The sequence below is a fragment of the Coturnix japonica genome, chromosome 4, assembly GCF_054131305.1.
Source record: "Coturnix japonica strain WE chromosome 4, WE-NBRP24, whole genome shotgun sequence".
NCBI classification, from domain to species: domain Eukaryota; kingdom Metazoa; phylum Chordata; class Aves; order Galliformes; family Phasianidae; genus Coturnix; species Coturnix japonica.
Window position 1 is genome coordinate 28,033,665 of NC_140666.1, and position 13,619 is coordinate 28,047,283.

Sequence of the window (13,619 nt, forward strand, 5' to 3'; positions counted from 1 at the left end):
AGAACATGCTGCAGAGCATGGGGAGGGCAGACTAAAACACACAGCTTGCAGAGCTGGCTGGGGCTTCTGGCCAGCACTCGATATTGCCCTGCTGGAGTTGCATAAGCTGCCCAGTGCCTCGGTTAAATTGTGGTTGCTGTTCCAAATGATAAAGCCTGCAACCATGAAACCCCTCCAGTTAAACTTCCCTGCTCAAAGCAGGATGCTAGCCTGTCTTTTAATAGCATAAAATGCATTGGTCAAGTTCCTCTACAGAAATGCATCTCTAAGATGGGCTGTGGCAAGCAGCTTGAGTTGAGTGAAACAACACTCACTTCTATTCTGCTCCTGGTGGTTTTTAGTCTTTAAGTTTTTAAATGACTGTCCCTTGTATTAGAAATGACCGAGTAATGCTTTTTGGGAACAGTAAGAGTCGAACTCGCTGTGCTTTTGCATACATAACAAAGTGCAGGTACATTCTATTCATTTTACACTGAGAACAGCATACACCTTGAAAGCTAAACATCCTGGGTGGTGAGGCAGCGAATTGTTGAAGTAAACCCCATGGGGCAGAGTCTTTGTCCCTTCTCCAGCAGGTGCTCTCTGATGAAGGGCAGGTGGCTGATGTTACTGACTCTTTAAGGACAGCAAAAGTAGGGGAAGGTGAGTGCAGTCTACTGTTTCTGTTGAGTAAGTTGAACTCAGTGTAATTCCATTCTTTTAAAGGCTTCTCCTTGATTCTGTCCTTGCTGAAAACTTTAAAAAGTTTATTTAGTTTTTATTAAAAGCAAAAGTAAGGAACAATGCAAGTAATAAGTAGTACCAAGTTGCCTGACAGGCCTCTTGGACTATGAAACTGGCTTATTAATGATAGGGGAGGGGAGAGTTTGTTTTGTTTTTCTAACATAATGCACTTGAGCTTTGTTTTAGGAATGAAGTAGGAAACACCCCTGGGTGACTAAATCCAACTTTTTGCAGTTGCCAGGCAATTATGTGGCAGAGTGTCTCCTGAACTGTTCCTTCCCTAACTCCTATGGCAGGTTTTTTTTTTTTTGTTTTTTTTTTTTTTAATTTATTAAAGTCTTTTTGTTTAGGTGTGTTTTGCCTTTTTACTTTTAATAGATACTTTGCTTTTTACTTTTAATATAAGCTTTTTTGGTTTTGGCATAGTCATAAACTTGGAAAATGATCAGTAATGACAAGATAGGACAAAAAATCAGTCCAGTAATTCCTTTCTGAGGTTCTTTCTGTAGTACTTTGCTGTATTCCCTTTGAAATAAGTCCTTGGGTTTTGTATTCCTGTGTTTCACTATAAACATTTTCCAACTCGTATTCAACATGATGTTCATTAAAAGCTACTAATCTTTCTGGATTTTGTCTAAGAGAGGGGGGAAAAAAGTCTACCCAAATATAACCAGAATATAACAAAAAATCTGGTTTTGGTTATGTTGTTGGCTGTGCTGTAATAGCTTATGTTTTTCTCTCTGACCTTAAAATTTGTTCCAAACCCTTGTATGCTTGGAGATAAGAATAACAGTTGAAAAGCCTGGCTTCTTGTGTTTCCTGTTTAAATGAAGCTACTGCAGGTGCTATCTAGTTCTGTATGTATTTGTCCATCACCTGATGGATATATGAAAAATCCTAGCATTGGTGATTTGTTATGTTTCAGTATTATGGAATGAAAATGATCCAACCTTCTGATTAGTGCACCAACCTTTTCACCTTTTGTGTTACACTCCTCTATCCTTTTTCTCCGTTAATTATTCTTGTTTTGACTCTTACATCTGTTCTGTATTTCATTCCCATTTATAAAGGTGCAGTTCAATTTGAAGACTGTGTTTTATCTCCAACTATATATGTGATGGAAAGTGTGTTGATTGTATCAGTGAGTGTAAAGTATACTATAGACAAAAAAGAAAAGAAATAGGAAGTGCAAATGCTTGTTTATCCACCATAGATGAATTCAGAGGAATGCTGGGCTGGTGTATGTACAATACACAAGTTATGCAATATAACCTGTATATTGTGCTGTGGTTCTGCATTCAGATCCCAAATGCAAGTATAGAGTAAATTTGACCATAACTGTCAGTGCTGTTTGAAAGAATATGCAGTGGTGTGTTTGTTTGTTAAAGCAGCAGTGATCAAAATGCAGAGATGTAAAAAGGCTGGCTGTCTATAAACAAACCACTTGCGTAGCAAGTACCGGGGGGTGGGGAGGCATGCAGGGAGGAAAGGAAGGAAGGAGGACGGCGGCTCCCTTAGTTTGCTGGCACTAGAGGATACCCTTGAGAAATAAAACAAAAACAAAAAACAAACAAAACCCCCCACAAAAACAGAACAGTACAGGTCATGGTCTTTCCTGATTGTATCTTTGTTGTGACGGAAGTGTTCAGATGAGCTGTAGCACTATAGCTGTTCTTAAATGTTTGCTGGGAAGTCAAAATGTGTCCTTATGCAATGCCTGCAGGTTTTTGTGTTCCTGCAGTTGGCTTGCTTGAATTCACCTTCTCTATTTTGAGCAACTCTTTTTGTTGTGTTTTCCTTCTTTAATGTGGTGATGCTTTCTGTTGTCAATAGTGCTTAACGATACAACCTCAATGGATACAGTCTATGGTCTTGCCCATTTTACATGTATTGGAGTAGGAAAACATCAGGTGTGGAGGAGTTGCTTTGTACTGAGACACAAGAAATACCAAGTTTAAGGTCTTCTGTCCTGAAGTCAGATGGAGATTACCTGGCAGCTTCAGATCCAGGCAGCTGGAAATGCTTCTTTCCAATAAGAGCTTCATACAAAGCATACCTTCAGTGTACTGTCCTATGAAAAGACTTGTAGATATTCAGCTTAGTCATGTTAAATATGGTACTTAATACAGATTATAAATGGAGCTTGTCTGGCTCTGTAGCTTGTCTGGTGTTTGGTTTAAATAGATCTAGTATACTGCAGTTATGCTTTGAATATATGCTAAAGAAATGATGCTTTCTCCAGTAGTCCATACAAATTCTGTCAAGCTGAGCTTTAACTAGAGGAATACCTCTTAGTTATGCTATATTGTACTTCATAAACATGGCAGTGTTTATTTGGAGAAATGTGTGCAAAGGGTAATATAATAAATGTGTATAATATAAATAATATAATAAATTAATATAATATAAATGTGCCAGTTATCTAAGGAGTACTTGGTGAATATGGAGTTTCCCTTTGTTACTCCTGGTGGAAATAGCATTCTTCTGCTCAGTGCAGTGATTGGTGCTGGAAGCCTGTAGCAGTGTTGTGTGTAGAAGTAAGATTTTCCTGCTAGCAAGTTTCCTTTTGCATAATGCAGGAAAACTTTGGAGATGAAAAAGCAAAACAAAGTTGCATTCTTTTCTGTTGTTTCTTCATTTATAACAACTCCACTGACCTTTAAGTGCATTTTAGATTTGGATTACTGGCCAGTGTGATTTATAGCACTTGGCGCCATCAGGAAGGAAAATAGTATATGAGAGAGGCAATCTCTGATATGCGACAGTAAAGCTTTCAAACCTGTGACAAGGGTAGGTAGTGGCTTTCTCCTTTCCCCCTCTTTTTGGCTTTCTTTCTACTTATGACACAAGAATCCATCCACAGACAGATGCTCAAGCCACTTGGGTTCCTGTGTTCTGTATTCTCTTCTGTAAAGATGCTGGAGGGTACAAGAGATGACTTGCATTAACTGTTTTACTTTTTTTCTGGTCACCTTTTTGGTCCTTTGTTTAAGATGGAGGACCTCTCGATTCCAAGAAAGAGGAAAAAAATACACCTCCACCCTTGCTTTTAATCTTACCATGTAACTGATTGACTGCTGACACAATAGCAGTCACATCTGATATAACATCTTATTTATAGATGGAAGCAGCTGCATCCTCTTTCTTTGCATGCAAGAAACTCTATTGTTTTCAAATCACCAGGTTAACGAGACTGTGGGAAAATGAAGGCATGCTATAAAGGTATTATTAAAGATAATTATTTAACACAAAAAGGAAGGGAGGATGTGGCTGGTACGACTTGCTTTTAAAACTGAGTTAGGTGTGGTTAAGTGTAGGCACTGAGAAGTGAGGGAATGATATGGCCTTGCATCCTCCAGTTGGTTCTTGTGCTACCCTTCAGTTTGGCAATGTTAAATCATCTACTTCTAGAGGTTTGCAGCTTCTAGTGACTGAGAGTTGAACATCAATGAAATTCACCACACAGGGAAAAGGCTCTGACCCTTGTACTCTTCTTGCATCCTAAATGCTTCCTACTCTTGGACTCCCTTCAGGCAAGAGGAGTTGGTGCCCAGTGCACCACAAAGTAACAGCCAGCCTCATAGGGGCTGCAGGGACTGCTTGGCACTGCCTAGTGTAAGGGCTTGCTTGAGCTGGGAGAGGTTCTCCTCTGGGATCTGTGGCCAGCTGGCCTCCCTCTGAAACTGGGGCATGGAGTTTGGGAGCTATCATAAATCATTAATCCCTCTGTTGTCATCCTTACTTTTTCCCCTCTGGATGCCCTAGATGGAAGGAAGAATTTCTCCCTTCATGCATATGCTTTCCCAGGCTTGGGAGCAGCTTCAGCTTTATTACAGCTTTAGAACAGTCAACTGTCTATAATTTAGTTCATGCCATATGAACTGAAAACTAGTACTACACAGTGGAAAATATAAGATGATAGGAATGGTAAGGGTGAGCATGCGTTTGGTGCAAGTGATATCACTTGTTGGTTGTGTTAAGGTCCTTTGCATGAAATGAAATTCTTGTTGAGAACATGCCATTAGAATTTAAGCAAGTGGAACTCTGACTCAATGATCAAGAATGTACTAAGATCAGTCTGAGTTTCTGTATAAGACACAGAAACTCCTATGGTGTCTTTTGCACTTCATTCATTGTGAATACACCTTTAGAAAACTATTGGATCCTGGTGTAAGTGATAGGATTTTCTGAATTCTTTAGGTAAGCTGGCTGAATGCAGCCAGCAATCTACAAGGTACAACCACAGAGTGCAATGGTCCCTTACATTCCTAGTTGGAATTATCTTGTTCCAGGTTCTGGGTTATTGAATTCACTGTATCACCTTCTGTTAAACTGTCACTGGGATATCTGTCACATGATGCTGTAGATGATTATCAAGCCTCAGGACCTCAGAGCCTTCTTTCTGTTCGGCTGATGAGCTATCTTATTTTTTCCCTTTTTCTCTTAAGCTTGGTGAAAGGTTTGTGTTCTAGAACCAACTGGTTATTTTTCTTTTCCTTTTAAAATGATTACAGTAGCTTTTAGGGAAGAATCCCATATTTCAGTTGTGAAAAACGTGGAATAAATAGTTCCTACAATTACTGTTTGGGATTATTATTATATTTTTTTAATATTTTCAATTAAAATTTGGAATCAATTTACTGATTTGAAACATATTGCTCTAAAACATGGAGCCCTTTATTGGGTGTGTGTGTTTTAGGTTGTTTTTTGTCATTCATTCTCTAGAATGAATTAAAATGGGGCTTATTTTACTGGTCTGTTTGTTACTCGGCTTATTTCGCAATGCGTTTTACTGTAATTTTGACTCTTGATTTTAATTAATGTGTATTTTTTTTAAATTAGGCTGTTTTAAATTAAATGTTGGCAAGGTAGAACCTTTGTCTTCTGGAACATATTTTTATTTTTAGAGGAAGCCATTATTAGGGAGATGTTTTGCACTCTCCAGGTCTCTTGACCCTTCTTATCTCGTTGAAAATCTAGCTTCAGTAATCTTCTGGTATTAGACTGCTTTGTTGCACAGATTCTTTGGTAAATAGATTAATCTCTGGGTCTTGTGACTGTATTAATCTTACTCTGCTGCTTAGGTTTGTTCAGGGATTTCTAATAATTAGGGCGTCTTTGTGCTCTTTCTCAAAACAGCTACTGTGTGTGCTGGGGTTCAAATGGTGAGGTAGGAAACAGTGCAGACAGTCAGATAAAGTAACAGTAAGAGGTTCTTCGGTTACTTTTGCTTCCAGTGTTGTGTAAAATGCTTATATATACTTTGTAAGATAGTGACCTGAAACAGAAGCTTGTGAAATCATACTGTGGGATTCAGCTGCAATATTGGCATGTTCATGCAGGAGAGCTTAAAAGAGAGAAAATAAAAGGGACACTTTTAAAAGGTACAATCACTTTGTTTCATCTTCTGATACCACACTGTGTGCTTGTGATCTGTGGACTGCAGCCAGGCTAAATCAAGTATCTTTATAACACCAGAATGCTTCTGCAGTAACAGGATTCTTCTTTCATGGTGTCTGAATTTGGACTGTTACATGATATAGTTTCTTACTGAAAAACATGTACTTATCAAATGAGCTTGTTAGATCTGCCTCCCAGTGCAATTCGTTAATAAAATATACCAATTAAAGATTTTGACACCGGAGGCAGTGGGATATGTCCTATGAAGAAATTAAAGCTTTTGAGTGCATGCTTATTTGCATGCCTGTTTTGATATACTAACTTCCAGTTACTTAATTTCAGAATTTTATTCTTTGCTATTCAGCAAATAGTGAATACAGGAATCCTTTGCTTGCTTTGTGTGGTGCTGCTTGGTCAGGTACTGTGATGGGTTTGTTTTCATTATTATTATTATTTTTTAAATATTTTTGTGTAAGCAGGCTTCCCGTAAACCTTTTTCCATGTGACGTGAATTTGTGCTTAGTAATGCATGTGCTCACCAACCAGTGTGCTCCAAGGGTTAATCTGAATACATGTGAGCAATGGCTGCGTGCTGTGAATGTATCCAGGGTTTCTTGGACTTTACTCTGCTGGCTTGAGGTCAGAAATAAAACTTATTCTTGGTAATAGTCATATTAATAGTCAAACAGAAGGCTGTTCCAGTGAATGGAATGACATTAACCAGAAGGGCAATGGAAGCATCTCTTGGTTTTGATTTGCTTAGGAGAATGAGTTTACAGCCAGAAAATTGTCTTGTCAGCCTGCCATGTATTGAATTCTTGGTCTTGCATTGCCAAATGGTCAAGCTTCTTTTACTCCTCTGCCAGCTCACTGTAAAGCCAAGAATGAAAGCTTGGGCGGTTCATTTCTTTGAACAAAATGTTACCTAGAAAAGACTTGAGCATTACGTTTCACTTGTAAGTTCTGACAATTTGGGTAGGCTGTTTTTACTTGAAAACCAACAAAGCTCTGTTTTTCTTGAAGTCACTTTTCATTTGAACATGTTATAAATGTATATTGTAAGTTGAAAGTGAATAGGGTATTAAGATTTGTTACCTGCTTTTAGTGACCAAGCTAAGGAAAGGTCAATGTTAAGTTATAACTTAAAAAACGTTGAAAAGCTGAACTTTAATTTCAGGTCAGGTGTCTTGGTATGGAGTACTTGATTTGTTTTTTAATTTTTTTTTTTTTTTCCAAAGGTTATTCTGTGAACATAAGAATATGAGTAAATCTTGCTGTTTTCAAGTGTTTGATGTTCCCAACATGGGCTCTCTATGCTTCCCAACCTGTTTGAAATCTTCATGTTTCCAGCTTCTTAAGATTTCTTGATTTCTTCATCTTTTATTCCTGCCTGAAATCTCTTTCAGGCTGTCAGATTGGGTTATAAATAGCTAGCAGTTAAGAAAACAGAGAGAAATACTTGCACTCAGAAGTACCTTTCTTAAATCAAAAGAATAAATGTATTGAAGGGAAAGGTTGGATCCTCAATTCATTTGTTCGATAAGTACCTTTGAAAAACTACTTCTCTGTGTTGACCTAATCTTTCTAAGAAAAGACAAAGGTTTTTTTATCTCTTTTGACTTAGTTTTGAAATCAGGTTTGCAGATTCCACCAGTTCCTGTAAAGCTATTAATTCAGTATTTAAGTTTTCTTCTGCCAAAGTATGAAATCAAGTTTAAAAATAGGCTTTCTCTGACAAACTGTTTTCATTCCCCTCAAATTACTCTTGTAAAGTGATTTTCTAAAAGACTTTTCTAAGTTTAATTGAATGAGAAAGGACTGTGGGCGTCTTCTGAAAAGTCTGTGTGCTATCAAACCTTATGCCACTCAGTTTATCACAGAAAGTTGTGCTTTTTTCTTGGGATCTGTCTTTTGATTTGTTATTTGCTTCCCTTCCCTTGTCCTGAAGGAATCCTAACTCACTTACAGCAAAACTGAAGGTGTTTGGCCTTAAATAAGCTCCCATTTTTAACAGGAGAGAACATCCTCTTGTCACAAGGTGATCAGCTACTGCCAAAGACTTAAAGGGTGAAATACCCAAGGATCTACTGTGCAATGCTGTAGCTATAAAATTAATGTATTCCACTCTTTAAAATATAAAAAATGGTGTAATTCGTTCCCAAATCACATAGTATTTTCAAAGTAAATCCAGAGAGCTTTTGCATTGTAGGGAACTGACCAGTAGCCTGGATATAGTGTTGTCATCTTCCAGGCACTGAAGTCTCTGTTTTCCTTCAGTGTGGTTAAGAAGCAAGTCTAGCTTTTCTAGATTTCCACCCAGTTTTGTAACTGGGCAAGAAAAAGTTCAGAAAACTTCAGTGTTTTCCTTCTGTAGGTCTCTGCTGCTGTTAGCAGTTTTCATTCTTGCTCTGCTTGTAAGCTCCTGTGGAAGAATGTAAAGGAGAGTCTGGTTACAGTATTACCTGACTGAGGACTGGTGTGAACATGTGGTCTTCTCTGCACCCGCATCCTTGGGAACATTCCCCCAAATACTGGAGGAACCCTCTGTTACCCCCCACCCCAGTAATGGTGATGTTAAGCATGTATTGTTGGCTCCAAACTTCCTGAAGTTATTAACTGATTTAGTGAAGGGCAAATAGACCTTGCATATAATTCAATGGCCACCTGTGCTCTGTACTTGTACTATGTGTGACTGTAGCCTTAACCTAGTAAATAGCTAATCTCTAACTTCTCACTTGGATGGTATGTTCTGTGAATTTTCAGTGTGAGTTAATAATTTCAGAGACTATGAATTCTTCCTTTCAGTCTAGAGTTCTAACTTTTTTGATGTGCCACTGAAGACAAAATCAAGGTATCCTCGAATGGAAGCTACTCAATAATTACAGTTTAAATAGGTTGAAATTGACATTTTCTTGATTCACTGAAGGAAACAATCAGAAAAAAAAATGTAAAAAAGGCACTTCCTGTTCTTGACTATTGTGTTCATTGAGTCTTCAAAAAATTCAACCATCTCAGAGGAGCACCAGTCAATGTCAGGCAAAAAATAAAAGAATTGCAGAACCATTTTCTGAGATGTGGTGAGACAACTGTACAGAGTCAGCTACATCACAGCTGTAACACTGGGGAATGTCTTCTGGCAAAACTGGAGGAAACCTGAGCAGGGACTGTCACTGTCATTCAGACTGTCCTTCATCTGTACATTACCAGCTGTGCAGGACTGGCAGTAGAAGATATGTGCTGTGCTGTACTGGTACATTGTTTGAGGTGATAAAATGATTTCTGGCAGGCTGCACAAAGGTGTTCCCAATTCCTTGGGTCTAGATTTCAATTTGGGCAGCAGAGGAGTGAGCCATAACCACTACTGGGCGCTGGTTCCCTGGAACATGCAAGTAGCATATTTTAAGGTCATTGCAAATAGGAAGTGGAAATGATCAATAGAGATTTGGCTAAGGGAGGTCACACAGTCAGTGGTGGCAGTTGGAGCACCTGGTGATAAGAACTCCTGAGCAGCGTCTGAGCCCTACTGTTTTGTGGAAGTGAGTGTTGAGTGTTGAGCTGGGTCTTCAGAGTGGGGCTAAGGTGCAATGAGAGCTTCAGGCCACTGAAATCTGTTGCTTGTGACAGTGATCTGAAGCCAAGTCTTGCTTTATTTCTCCTTCGGTTCATTATTGAAGAGTAAGAACCAAGAAAAGCAGTGTAATCGTGGTATTCTGCACTCTAAGCAGAAGCTGTGGCGTTCCCTATTTCTATGAACAGCCATAAACAAGGTTTTTAAGAAAATATTGCACTGCTGATTGTTTCCCCAGAAACATGCAGCTGATGGGCTTGTCATAGATTTCCCAGCTGCCTTCTGCTCCTTCGTAAGTGCCAAATGGCTTTAGTTAGCAGCACAGCTGGAACTTACATAGAACTTCTACCAGATTTTGCAGGGTTTGTCTGTCCATAAAATGTGTGGGGCCTTGGAACTGCTGCTATGTCCAGTCTTTTTCTAGCATCCACCAAAAGAGGTGACAATTTCTTTCCTCATCTGGTGGTTATTTAAGCTTTGCACTTGCCTTGTAGCAGCTGCTTAGAGGCCACTAACTCATTTTTATACTGGCCATCAACCGTGTTCCTGACTGCTCTGTCTAAATATTGAAGGTATAGGAGAGAATGTAGTAGAAATTCAATGAACTAATTTATTTGAATTAGTTACCAGGGGGAAAAAAAAAAGAAAAAGATAGACGTGCTTGCCAACATACAGAAATTGCCAAGTTTGTAGAAGAGGAAAAGAAACCCACCAGATCCTTATTAAAAAATAGGAGTGATGAAATGGCTTAATACTGGTGAGGAAGGGGAGGCAGAGGGACTAGCATAGCAAGGTGGAAACTTCTTTCAACAGCAGTACTCAGCTGCAATGAATGGGCCGCGCATGCAGGAAAAATGACTAACTGCCACCTGAAAGTGTTGTGGTTGTACAACACATAGTTGATGAAATGTTGACAGTCTGATTGCTGTTTCCTGAACCAGCTTGCCTGAGGCTGTTAGTCATTTGCAGATTAAATAGATAAAATCAGACAAACAAGCCACCCTTTGGATATGGTGGTCACTAGAAATAATCATCATTATCTGTGCTAAGCCTAACTGAGGGAGGAGGAGTCTTTCTAAAAGGAAGAAGTCCCACCCCTGAAAGGCTGCCTTCTCAATTAGTATCTGGATTACATGTGCTGCTGGGATTTTTTAGAGAAGTCAGGTCCCGCCACATGCCTGAGCTGAGATGGAACAGCGTAGGGAGACACAAGGAGTGCTCTGAGAAAAGCCTGTGACAATATAGGGCTGACTGAGTAACTCCTGAGCTGAGTTTCTGGACCTCGGGCAGTGAGAATGATATAGAGACACCCTGGGTTTCCATGGTGGGAATTATTATCCAGTTCTGTTGCTCCTGAGCTGATTCTCTATGAATCTACCTTCTACACCTCATTCTCTGGGGCTTCTGTGGCTTATTTCTCCAGCAGAGAAATGCTATCTAAATGTGTGGAGACTGTCTTGGTGTCGTCAAGTTCCTGACTTAATGAGCCCTGCTCAGTGAGGCTGGACAGTGAGGAGGAGAAGGAGCAATTAGCTCTGCTGGTACCAATGTGAGGCCAGTGGAGGTCACAGCTAATGACAGACCTGTCTGCATCTCAGTTCTTCATATCCAACACCACAGGGCTGTGCATTACCCTCCCAGTACTCTGCAGCCAAGCAAATCAAGCAACTCAGCCGCTGTGCCCAGCCTTTGCAAAAAAACCTTTTAGTCACACTGTCATTAGTAGTAACATCTCTCCCTCCATGCCCAAAACTCAGGTAAGCCAGTGAGTGCTGTGCAGCCATGAGTTGCACTGGGTGCTCCTGGAGCCAACCTCCTTGGCCATGGCCCTGCTCCATGGCTGTGGTGTCATCAGAAAATATTTGCTGCCTTTTGGGATCCCTCTTGTGGTTTTGAGCTAGATGCAGAAGAATAAGTGGAAAGATGTTCATCTCTTTTTCTTGCTTTAGAACACTCTAGGCTTGTGGGAACAGGTAATTAATGTTAGTCATATTTCTTAGCACACTCTTAGGAATGTGTAGATACTGACGTGGTGCCTGGCCCCGTTTACAGTTGGATTTCCAGTGGTATTACAAGGGCTCATGTGGGGTACTCTATGGTCAGAACTTGTCTGTGATGTTTCACACATCACAGCTGGGCTCTCCCTGGGGTTGCTTTTCATGATAAAGAAGCGTGTTGTCCTTTTTGGTAGTAAAATACTAGTCTCTAATGAAGAATGCATGTACTTTAGCATGCCATTTTGCAGTTCATACATGTGCTACTGTGAAGGTAAACACTCAGTGTTTAAGACTAAATATCAGTCGTTCATCAATTGATGAGCAGTATCTTAAGATTTTGTAAATTGATGGCTGTCATATGCTCAGTCTGTCTGTGAAGCAACTGGCAAGCTTTTTCATATTAAGACTTAGTTAACTTATACTAAGCAAAGAATACGACATCTGATGGAACACTGAAAAGACTGTGAAGTTTTAGAACTTGCCTTTAGTATGGGGTGAATTAAGATGCTGAAAGACAGTCTGCTGCTGTCCTGTGTGGAGTTTTCAGGTGGTGGTGTGTTGGGTTTTTCCATTCAGCAAAACCTGCTGTTGGTCCTTTGGCAGCTGCCCTACCTGCTGACCTGTAAATGTTGGTTGCTATTTGTTAGAACTGGAGAACGATGTCGGGAGAAATGCTAGTGTACCACACATGAGTGTTCTTGGAAACTTTAAAAAGAAGTAAATAAAACAGTTGTGATTTGACCAGCACTTATCTTGGTAGCAGTTACTAGAAATTAAGCTGTAGTTCAGTAGACAGCTTGTAGATCAGAGGTAAACAGTCACTGAAATCCAATCACTCCTGATTCCAATCCAGTGTTTTAAAGTGTGGAATTTGAGATTCAATAATGAATATAGGTGTTGCATATTGGATTTGGAGTTTGATGCAGGAACTGGTTTTGGATCTGATAGTGTGATAAGATAAAAGGGACCTCAGAATACCGAGGAAGAGCTATCTAGAGCTGCTAATGGGGAATGATAAAGAGGAAAGTGTTTCCAAATTCTTTCAGACAATTCAAGCCTAACCAACTTGCATGGCTTGTTCTCTATAAAGCGCAGTTTTTCTGGACTGGTGGAGTGTTGCAGTGAAGCATTATGCTTTGCTTCTCTCGTATCTTTTCTTAAGGCCGTTGTTCCTGATGGTTTTCCCTTGTGGATGCAGCACTGGATAAGGCTGAATGTAGAGAGATAAGCCCCTTGCCTGTGGGACAGTGATCTGTTTTGTCTGCTGAAGCTGTTCGGTGTAGCTTCACCTTAGCAGACACAGGCAGAGCAGATGGGCTGAGCCCTGCTCATCCTACTGGTTGGCTGCAGAGATGTAATGGTCTTGTCTGCTCCTTGTGCCATGGGCAGCCTCACACGGGCTGGGTGTGGGCATGCTCATAGCCTCACTGGACTTAGACCATTAAAGGTCAGCACAGTAGCCTGAACCTTCAGGATGTGGCTTTGGCAGATCGGATTGGCTTACAGAGGACTCAGACATGGCCACTGTCAGAGTGAAAGGAAATCTAACCATTGGCAACAAAAAATGCTAGGGACAATGCTTCAAAACTGTGGTGATGCTACAGTGCTTAATCACTGAGTGTTTCACAATGTGATATGAAAATGTCTTTGACAGTTGCCGTTCTGCTTCTAAGGCTATGGTCATCTAGCCATGTCAGATTAGAGTGATGTCTCCAGTCAGCCCACCTGAGATATTGGAACTGATTCATCCTGAAGTTATGTTTAAGACAAAAACAAGTCCTTTCAGAATCCTACAGTTCCTTATTGGAAGGAAAGAAAAACCAAAAACTCAGCTCCAAACCCAGAAGATGAAAATGTGGAATTATAAAATGCAGCCTCTCTTTCAGGAAACACCTGAGCTAGCAAATTGAGGCTTGGAGAGGCTGTTCTGT

At 40.0% G+C, this 13,619-nt stretch overlaps 1 protein-coding gene across 6 annotated transcripts in view; it reads left to right on the top strand.

Moving 5' to 3' along the window:
- Positions 1 to 13,619, top strand: part of RAPGEF2 (Rap guanine nucleotide exchange factor 2) — a 162,103-nt gene that overhangs the window by 27,600 nt on the left and 120,884 nt on the right. Inside the window, exon 1 of one of the 6 annotated variants that reach the window (XM_085546406.1) lies at positions 5,833 to 6,107. The exons of the other annotated variants lie outside the window; for them this stretch is intronic. The gene's annotated coding sequence lies outside the window, so the exon portion shown is untranslated. Of the gene's footprint in view, positions 1 to 5,832; positions 6,108 to 13,619 lie in introns of those variants that run through there. 6 annotated transcript variants of the gene reach the window in all.